Source organism: Zootermopsis nevadensis, unplaced genomic scaffold (assembly GCF_977971745.1).
Source record: "Zootermopsis nevadensis isolate Lab colony 2312 unplaced genomic scaffold, Znev_1.0 Znev_ptg000013l, whole genome shotgun sequence".
In the NCBI taxonomy this organism is placed as follows: domain Eukaryota; kingdom Metazoa; phylum Arthropoda; class Insecta; order Blattodea; family Termopsidae; genus Zootermopsis; species Zootermopsis nevadensis.
The window spans coordinates 12622642-12632512 of record NW_028259145.1 but is presented as its reverse complement, the minus strand read 5'-3'; the positions used below and the strand labels follow the sequence as shown (position 1 = coordinate 12632512).

General features: G+C 36.9%; 1 long non-coding RNA gene across 1 annotated transcript; it reads right to left on the bottom strand.

Annotated features, from left to right (window-relative positions):
• Positions 1 to 313: 313 nt before the first annotated feature.
• LOC147873898 (uncharacterized) lies at positions 314 to 4072 on the bottom strand. The gene is made up of 2 exons (XR_015535123.1): positions 3877 to 4072; positions 314 to 2157 (listed from the first exon to the last, which is right to left on the bottom strand). It is a non-coding gene; the product is annotated as an uncharacterized LOC147873898 (long non-coding RNA).
• Positions 4073 to 9871: the final 5799 nt, after the last annotated feature.

Genomic DNA, 9871 nt, shown 5'->3' with positions numbered 1-9871 from the left:
GTGGGAGAGTGTGGATTGGATTCATCTGGCTCAGAATGAAGACTGGAATCTTCGGGGGTGCGCAAGAGGTTCATTGTTTTATGACTAGCTTAGCGTACTATCAGCTTCTTAGGAAGAACTATGCTGAGTGGAGTTATTTATTTAGTCAAATGTTGTATCTGCTGAAGCAAATAATTCACTTCATTACTTAATTCACGAACCGATTTAAATGAACCAATTGAGCAAATGAACGAAAATTGTAATGATGTTAAAAGGTAATTGTAAGTACTTTAACAACTTTTATGAAAATAATAACAGGGCAAAAGACACCATCTTTCAATCTTCTTTTACAATCATCTTTGATTAATACAAGAACAATAATAGTGTGTAATGAGAAGAATTAACACACTCCATTCACATAACCTGTAGCTATAACAAGGGATATACACCTTTTACATTTCATACTCTCCCCTTAGTAATATGCTGTTGCTCACACTATAAGTAGTGGATTCCATTTGACCTTAAACAAACCAAAAGAACTTCTACGAAGTTACTAAATATTCGCCGCTTACAGAGTTGTCGCTTCAGAGGTAAAAGTTATGTTGATAGTTTTATATCTTACTATCCAAAAATAGCCAATTACTCGCATTTTTATAATACTTAAAATGCACGACTACGACAGATATGCAGAATGTAGTGTAGTTAATCGTCGCATTGATTGCATTATAACTCACAGTTCACAACCAACATGTGACTCTTTTGTTTCAGCTATGCAGGTCAAGTCTTCAGTTATTCATAGGGCGAGTTTGCTGTTAAGATACGCCTATAGAATAAAGCCGTAAAATACAGTTCATTAACACAGGCATTCTCCGATTGAAGAAAGTTTTAAAAAATCAGTTAATTTGTTTTCAAGTCATTTTCATAGCAGGCTGTTTATTTCTCAGTTTTTTATTGTCAACCTGATGACAAATTCACATTACAGCTAAGTTCTGTCCCGGCAGCTTTTATAACCACGACTGCTACATAAAACCCCTACCTGAACCCCTGATTCCTTGTTGTAAATTCGTATCGACTGCTTGTTGCAAAACGACTTCAAATTCAGTGTAAACACACGCCAATAAAAGACTAGGAACTGAGCATAAGAGAACTTCAAATCATTACTGTGATTATCTTTACTTGTATTCTAGATGTCATCTGTCTCAGATTGTGACGCTTACAGCTGCCAAAGAGTACGAATACTTCTGACACTCCCTGCAAATTCCTAACATCTGTGTTAGAGAGATTAATTGTATGTATGATACCTTCCAGTTTGAAACTTTGTGAGGGCCTTCTTAACACCTCTTGAAAAATATTCACCAAGAAGATGATTGTTGGACCGACTTCTTAATGAAAGAGGTTAGTAGAATGAAAAGTGGATTATACTGACTCTGGATCGCGCACAACGACGTAGTGTGGTACTAATGGCGTTAAACTTTTGGGTTCTATCACTGTGTTAGAAAGTTTCTTACGAATTTACAATTACTAGTCAACACATAATAAAGAACAATTGGTAAGGAGTGGAAAGAAAACTGACTGTATTTAAAGAACTTTAATAGAGACAATGCACCGTATTATTGAGTGGTTAATGTAATAAACAGATACGTAAAGGAACTACAAATTCTAGATTCTGCCATTTGCTGAATTTGCACGCGAACGACTTGTTTACAGAACCGGTGTCTTATATAGAATATCGCCAGATCCGTCCAAATTCGTAATACGAGCTTAACACACACATACAATGTACGGTTCTGCTTTTCCTAAACCTGTGTTTCTTTTCTAAACACGTCACAACACCAGCGTATTAAGTTCAGACAGTCGTACTCTTTTGAATTCACTGGCATTCCAAATGTGTTCTTCACTCCAAATCACATCATTGTTGTACAAATATGATTTGAGGTCACTGTTCGTGGGGGCAAAACACCTGGAAAACTATCGCTGGTAGTCAGGCCCCAACGAAGCAAGCATCCTGCATAAGGGTCTCGGTGATACGCCCCACGGGTTAAATAAAGACTCTTGGTTGTGGCGAAGAATTGGAAGCATTCCTTGGGGGTGTCCCAGGGGCAGCAGTCCCCGAGTGTGGAATAAGCCTCATGGGTGGCGAAGCCCCTCGTGGGCGTTTTCGAACCTCCTGAGGCCTGGCTAGTAGAGACGTAGGGTTGACCAACGTACAAGGCCAAGGCAAAGACCATGGGACAAGATACAGATTATAGCTACAGCATGAATAATAATAATAATAATAATAATAATAATAAAGTATAACAGTAAGAAAAGCAATAAGAACAAAAACTACGATAGAAATATCAATTACAATGAAAGGAACAGCGACTCCATGGTCATGTGGGTTGCAATATATTTATTTATTTATTTACATATAGAGAGATGGGGGGGGGGGGCAAAGTTTCCGTCACAAACAATACGTCCAGACACCAAATGTTTCCGAACTGAATATTACCAAGTGTTATCTTAATTTAGTCTGCACTTAACTCCTTCATAAATGTAGCTTTAATTTGTCGTTCCAAAACGCTTAAACTTTGCCACATTTTTTAAGGATTTAATAGTAGTTATCTTTATAATAAGCGTTTGCCCTGCGTTCTGTTTACGGTTGAGTAAACTCAACTGATTAACAATGTTCATCAGACTGTCCATTTCATTCGTGTGTTTCTCAGGTAAAAAACTATTTCTTGATTTGTGTTTTGTGGTTTAATGATGCTGATTAATATGTCAACTGGTTCGTCTGATCAAGTAACGATTCAATTTAAGAGCGCTTGGTGAGAGCAATAAGTTTCTGGTGGTGTAAAAAAAACTGGTCCACCAAACTACTGTTCCTTTTGATACTGTCAGCGGGTCTGTCTCGTTTGAACTGCAGATGACAGGTTCAGAAAGAACGACGCCTTTCAAGCCACGGGCTATTCACACTAATTTATCCGACAAGGAAGTGACATGAATTCAAAAAGGGTGTTGACAGTCAACCTGATCATTGGTACAAGACAAACATAATTGTATACCCTGCCAATGTTTTATGCTAAGTTGTTTTCTAAAGACACCAAATAAAATCTCACTTATTACCTACACCGGTTTTTTAAAAAACTGCGAAACATAGGCCTAATACAGAAGAACCAAGAATGCAGAAAAAGGAAATCTTAATGGAATTGAGCTGCGTGTGTAATAAAGTATGACGTTTCAGAGATGCGTACTGCCTCTATCATCAGGTCGATGAAGTTGTATCCTAGCTAATAATAATCTAGCTAATAATAATATCTAGCTAATAATAAATGACAAGAGAACGAGACAAATCCTATTCACTTAAAAACAGCTTCGTCAGCAACAAAGCCCTTCATATGACTGAAAGTTTGACGTGTGTATATTCAGTTGTAGTTCCATGTTCGCCTTTCTCACCCAAAGACTGTAACAAATCGATTAAATAATTTATTAAAGTCATTCATCCCAATCCCATCCTTCATATCCACCGCCTATCTCTCTGATATACCATATTTTAAATTATTTCATTCATGTAGCTAACCTTTCCATGGATAAATGATATCACCAAAATGTGGTGCTTTGCTATAGGATATTGGAAGTGGCAAATGTCTTGCTCAGTAGCCACAATAAATAACATACAATTTGCTTTTCAAATATCATAACCGTCCTGAACATTACAATAAGATAGCGAACAAGCACATTTTGGTATTCTAGCGTTCCTATCAGTTTTAAATGAACCAGTTCTTCCCTCAGAAGTTGTTTTGAGGGAGGCGGTGGGGTGTCAAAAGACAACGTCAAAACAAGTACAAGATTAACTATAAAGGTCAGTAGTCTCAGAAAATCGAGTCAACGAGGCAATCCCCGATTTGTAATCCTTACACAACCCGTTACAAACGATGAAACACCTGCACAACCAACGGTCGTGAGTTTCTAATTCCCTCGGCGACACCGTCCGATTCCGCGGTCAACCAGTTTCTAACATACCCGGACAATGTTTGAGCACCCAATAGCACTACGTCCGCGATATTACTCGGCACGATGCACGGTCTAGCATAATAAATACAACGATCCTCATTATTCTACAGGACCAAAGCACACGTAACAGACTTATAATAGGCTTATATGCGGTTTTAAACTTGCACACATGCCATGTGAAAATTATGAGGGTAATTATGTTTATTAACGATGTTTCGAAATGAAACAGTCATGGCGTCTGCTTCGGGAATAAAATGATTGTAGATTGGATTATTGATTAAAAAACTGAAACAACACTTCCTTAATATTTAATGATTTTCCTTTCTACAGGAGACTTTCATTATACGTGAGGTCTGCTTTCCAGCAAATTGCCGCTTGTATCTAATACGTAAAACGGGAAACCTAAAAATGCCCATGTATTTTCTGAATTATGTACTATAAGAGGCCTTAATTTGCAGTCCCGGAAGCCAAAATGCTGGGGCGAGTCAGCGTATAACGAGAGTCACCCGTACATATACTTTACTGTAGCTGAGCATTTGGATCTAAGCTGCAGTAAAACATTCATGATTAAGATAACCGTAAAATCTTCTCGTTTTAAGCTGACAGAGCCATCAGCGGACAACGTAACGAAATTTTTCGTTGATAATGATGAAATGATGTAGCTACTTATTTAAATTTACATGTTGTTGTGAAGGCTGAAGCATCGAGTTCCCCAACGTGCTTAGTGCTTACTGCCACTCTTGAAAGTATCTTTCCACAGAGTTCTACCAACTTCCAAAGACGCATTAACTGGGTCAAGCCCTTGACTTGAGAACTCGAAACTGATTAACGCGTCCTAAAATAAAAGCACGTGTAAAAAAAAGCTTGTTTTAAACGACAAGCGATTTTCAATTACCTTAGACCGCGGGTGGCGGTAACTTACCGATGCAGAATTTAAGATCCTGAACATCTGCGCCCTAGACATTAGTGGTTTCCTAAGAGGAAGCCATGTGTCTTAGAGATCACACCCTTTGTGACCCTGTGTTTCTATAAATAATATTAAACTCTTTATTGAACAAGAAACAAAATTATTTTTGCATAGTACACATTAAAGTCTATGCAAATTGTGCTTCGGACAATATCATTCAGGTATCTGAATGTAGAAACAGGAACGACGCAGAGTCCAAAGACGACCAGGAATAACGGAAATCACCTTCACAGTCACTAATTTTGTCAGTACTTCGAAAAATTTAAAGCAAATCATCCTACCAATGAACGCAGAAAAGCTTGAAATACAGCCACGTAGATGAAGTGACTAAAAACGGGTTAAAGTAGAAACTTCACGAACTTTCAAGTCATCCACAAAACCACATTTGGTCAGTGCTACCAGTTCCTCCAAATCTCGCCAGAATATGAACATTAAAAATTGCATGTTCAAGGTGGCTTTGTTTTGCACGTTTTCATGGCTCTATTTGTTCCGCTGCTTCCATATTTAGTCCTCCATTTTGTACAGTTTCCTCTTTCTCGCTCATGCATACTGTTTGTCTCATAGTTTGCATGGAATAGCCTAGACTGTAGCTTAGGCAAACACCCTGTTCAAGCAAGTAGTGACTTAACAATGAACTACCTCTGTAACAAGATGACACACTTATCTCTGTTTGCTTACAGATTCGGAAGCCCGCTTCGAAATGGAAGGGTGTGGGAGACATTTGTGTACCGAAGTAAAATCTTTGGGAAACACCTACAGGAAACATGTTGAGTTTGCATCGATAGCACATAAAACAGTAAGGGCAGGCCATTTAGGCACTCAAATTTATCTCCTTTAAAATATCAAATCAAGTCCAAAAACCTCCATCATTGCGTTATTTGACGACACTATATCACCCACTGAAGTCATGTAGTTTAAAGTGATATGATACACGCAGTGAAAGGAGAAAAGAACTGTTTTTCACCAAAGAACCGAACTTCAAAGCCGAATGGTTGGCAATCCTGTTTCGTATCTTCATTAAGGTTCTTGTAATTTCTTTAGTTTTCTTTTAGGTTGGTGCTATGGTAATATTTATAAATAAATTATATTTATGAGTTATTTAATGAGTATGTCAATAGCTCGGACCATATAGCGTTAAATAATATGATAAATAATTAATAACGAACTGGAAACGTTATCGAACTAAGCAGTCATGTTATAATTTAAGGGATTATCCTGATATATTTCTGGAAGGTTTGAGAAAAATGTCCTCAACCAGGATAACCGGTCTCCGAGTCGAGAATTAAAATCGGAACCTCCCGAGTATTCACAGATATTTGCCTGTTCGGTTTGTTAGTATTCATAACATGTAAGTGATATTCTTAAGTTAAAGGTTTAGTTGAATAATTCGTAGCATTTAGAAAGACGAGGCGATAACAATTACGGTTACATAAATACACTAACTACAACTCCTGACTCTCGCGGATATTATTCAGGAGTATTACGTATACACAATATTAGTCAGAAATCCTGAAGGGAAGAAGCCACTCAATTAGTCCAACAGATTCAGGAGTATATGGAAGTACAGTGTTCAGATTTATCTTAAATGAACTGAGTGTAAGAATGTGGACTGGATTCCACCGCCTTAAATACGGTTCAGTAGCCAGTTCTTGGGAAAGATGAGCATTTGGCATCAACATAAGTCAGCGAATTTCTTAACAAATTGAGCGACTAATAATTCTACAAGAAGTTCATAAAATAAATAATTCAATAATCCTATGCTCTGAATTTATAATTATATTATGAATTAGACAGTGTGATCGAGTTTGTGCTCAATTTTTTCTGTCAAGCAAAACATTTCTATGTAAGACTTGAGGTTCTCACAGCGGTGAGTATGAAGATATCCGTCTTCTGGGTTATTGCGCTGTGTAGTCTGGTCGATGTTAACCAACGTTTCAGAGGTCATACTGCCTCCGTCATCAGGGCGACGTGTAATGTGGAGCTAGTGTTTACCTAGGCCTGTATGATGATCTGTAATATAACATAATAGTACTAAAATTAAATTAGTTTTCTGTGTACTGAAGATGAGCAGACAACGAGTGTTACTACGTTCGGAGCAACGGATCAGGGAAATGTCAGTTCTTAAAATAATTAAATTATTTTCTGGACTTAAGTTACTGTAGGCATATATATTGTCAACAATGTGGCTTTCAATTTTATTCTTATCATTGTACAGTCTTGTGGGTGATGTTCCAATATAAAATAAAGAATTCTATATGTATTAAAAATACCAAAGAAGAGATAAGCAAATATCAATGAAAATCTGGTTTAACTAAGTAACTACGTGGAGAACGCAATAGTACGATCAGTGTGCCAAGAAATTTCCAGCCTTTTATCGAATCTGAATGTTTATTGCCTTATTTACAAGAGTCCGCCACCGGTCTCTATCGTGAGCCAGAAGAATCCAATTTACATATGCAAACTTTATTAAACTAACAATTTTAATATTCCTGTTCACATGATTCCAAGTGGAAAACAGAAAACACTATTGTCTCTAGCCGAAAGCAAGCTGTTTATCTATCGAAGTTAATAACATGCATTACTCAATTCGGTATAAATTTTATGCAACTAATTATTTCGCTAATCTTTCATAAAAAACGCATAGGAAACAGTAGCATAAGTCAACAACTGATTTGGTTGTGGTACATTAAAATATTTCATTGTAAAGACCAGTGTTAAGACCGAAAATCGAGACTAAGTTATTTGTACTCCTAATTGTTATTTTGATAGTTTCGGATTCTATTCTTGGATCAGAAATAAGGCTCAGGGGTTTCCGTGATTTTCCTCGATCCCTCCAAATCATCATTCATAGTCCATCTCTCATTCGACTCTCGATAAAATTAACCAGCAGAAATCTATTCCTAATATAAATTGTTTAGAAACAGGTATTTAAATGATGACTCGTTTACTTAGGCTGCTTCGCCCCAAGAACATCTTCATCCTACCTTGAATTATAACAATTCTAAATTGCATTTTATTTAAACCAAAGTTCTCTGTGGTGCAACTTCAAGGCAGGTCTGAATGTGTGAGTACAAAGAGAATGTAAAATAATATAAACAATAAACACCTACTGAACCTTCCCGATTACACAAACTTTTTGACAGCTTCTCTCCCAGTGAACAGTAAACAGAAAGGGTTTGTAGCTACATCAGAGTTATTGTAATTCAAAGTGCGGGATGGAAAATGTGGTAGAAAATAGAGCCAAAGAGCGAAAGGGGTGAAGGAGAGAGAGAGGGGAGGGAAAGTTGGATTTATGGTGCAATTAGCACCCTGAGTTGTAATTTATACATGTAATAAACCTAGTTGGGGTGTTCTCCAAAGAGGGGGTGGATGGGCTGCGCTGTGAGTGGAACCAGCCTCGGAAGATGCTAAGCGCGTCCAGTGCATATTCGAATTGAATCCGTCAGTAGGTTGGAATTGTACAGTGATATATAACTCAAACGATTACTAAGAACTCAGCACAATGGCTGAGAACGACTACTCATTTTCGAAGTTACAGGTGTTATTTTTTTAATTCCTCAAGAACTACGTCATTTCTGCGTATTGTATTTCTTTCTTCAGCTGTTCAGCGTATGTTGTAACAATAACGATATGTTCCTATCACCCTAAACTTTAAAGTTACGCACATTCTTAATACCCTGAAAAATTAAGGCGGAAGAAATAAAAACAGAAAGGAAGAGAAATAATATGATTAATTTCTTGTAGGATTTTTCATACTTTAGCAATCCGGAAAATATGACTATTAAAATATGTTAAAGAGCCCGCGAAACTCAAAATAAACATACAAAACTATAAGTTTTAGGCATTCTGTTTATTAAATTTGTAACAGGAAAGTCAAATCTAACGAACACATGTATCAGCTAAAGAAACGAATTAAGATTTTTGAATTAAAACTGCACGTAACAAAATCCCTATCGTAAGTAAGAAATATTTGAGATTTATAGTACGCTTAAGCATTGAAAAGTAAGTGAAATGCTTTAACACAAAGAAAATACGCAATTAAATAAGACCGCATACACGAGATACAGCTGACAGCGTATTTTGTGTTTCGCTACGTAACTAAAAAAACGGTACTGTGCTACACTGGCGAATCAAGCTTTAACATATTTAAACTTAAAATTTGCCACTCCGATATTCAATTCAGCGTCCTCTTTAAAAACGCTTCCTTGTTGAAGCTAACAGTATGTTTGCGAACTCTCAGTATTGACAAAAGGATGACTCGTTCAGCAAGTAATAAGGAGATGACAGTTTTCTTCTGCTCTGCACTAAATTTCACATTTCCACTCCGTTTTATGTTCAGACGGGCCGATACTCCTGTACGGAAACAAGTGAATATAGCAGACTGCATAACCCTTTAGCTACTTAACATATATAACATAAAATAAACCAAAGTACCTGCTGTCTATTAAACAGAGGAATAATCTGCTCTGGCCTATTTATAACGTCATCAGTCACAATTCAATTGGTAATGCCATCAAAGACAATCAGTTACTTCTTCAGGGCTCTCCCCCTGTCAACCAGTTATACAAAGCTAATGGTGTGATGTGTAATGTAAGAGCAAAGTATCATTAAAGAGTGCACGCAGAAAGAAACAACAGTTGCTTTGTAATTAACACAATAATTTGCTATAAGATTAATTAGTGCTATTTGACGGAGTCAAATGTGCTCATTAAGATAAGTTAGTATAAGTATAATTTCGGTTTGCTAGTGAAAGAATATATTTTAATATTTGGAAGCACGGTAGCTAAAGTTTACGTTTCGTATTTATTTTATAATGCTTACAAAGGGAAAAGTTTTCATCTCCTTTCATCCACTTCTTTGTTAAAGTAGGACACTGGTTTAGCTTTGGCCCGATAAAACACGACTTAACCCATCGCATACCTTAGTGCAATG